Below are 590 nucleotides of genomic sequence, written 5' to 3'. Positions count from 1 at the left end.
CCTTTCAGTTCTTAACTGAATTCTTGCAGATCTGTGATACTGTTAAGACTAATGGAGTAAATTCTGAAGTCTACAGGCTCATGCTTTTCCCTTTTGCTGTGAGAGACAGAGCTAGAATATGGTTGGATTCTCAACCTAAAGATAGCCTGAACTCTTGGGATAAGCTGGTCACGGCTTTCTTAGCCAAGTTCTTTCCTCCTCTAAAGCTGAGTAAGCTTAGAGTGGATGTTCAAACCTTCAGACAAAAAGAAGGTGAATCCCTCTATGAAGCTTGGGAGAGATACAAGGAACTGACCAAAAAGTGTCCTTCTGACATGCTTTCAGAATGGACCATCCTAGATATATTCTATGATGGTCTGTCTGAATTAGCTAAAATGTCATTGGATACTTCTGCAGGTGGATCCATTCACCTAAAGAAAACGCCTGCAGAAGCTCAAGAACTCATTGACATGGTTGCTAATAACCAGTTCATATACACTTCTGAGAGGAATCCTGTGAGTAATGGGATGCCTCAGAAGAAGGGAGTTATTGAAATTGATACTCTGAATGCCATATTGGCTCAAAATAAAATATTGACTCAACAAGTCAAT

The 590-nt window shown here is 40.0% G+C and overlaps 1 non-coding gene across 1 annotated transcript; it reads right to left on the bottom strand.

Annotated features, from left to right (window-relative positions):
- Nucleotides 1–212: 212 nt before the first annotated feature.
- On the bottom strand, nt 213–320 carry LOC148571595 (small nucleolar RNA R71). Its single transcript, XR_015880361.1, has one exon. It is a non-coding gene; the product is annotated as a small nucleolar RNA R71 (small nucleolar RNA).
- Between the last annotated feature and the right edge of the window lie 270 nt (nt 321–590).

This window comes from Arachis ipaensis, chromosome B3, assembly GCF_059453495.1.
Source record: "Arachis ipaensis isolate K30076 ecotype BB chromosome B3, ASM5945349v1, whole genome shotgun sequence".
In the NCBI taxonomy this organism is placed as follows: domain Eukaryota; kingdom Viridiplantae; phylum Streptophyta; class Magnoliopsida; order Fabales; family Fabaceae; genus Arachis; species Arachis ipaensis.
The sequence above is the reverse complement of the archived record's forward strand: the minus strand, read 5'-3'. Positions and strand labels throughout refer to the sequence as shown.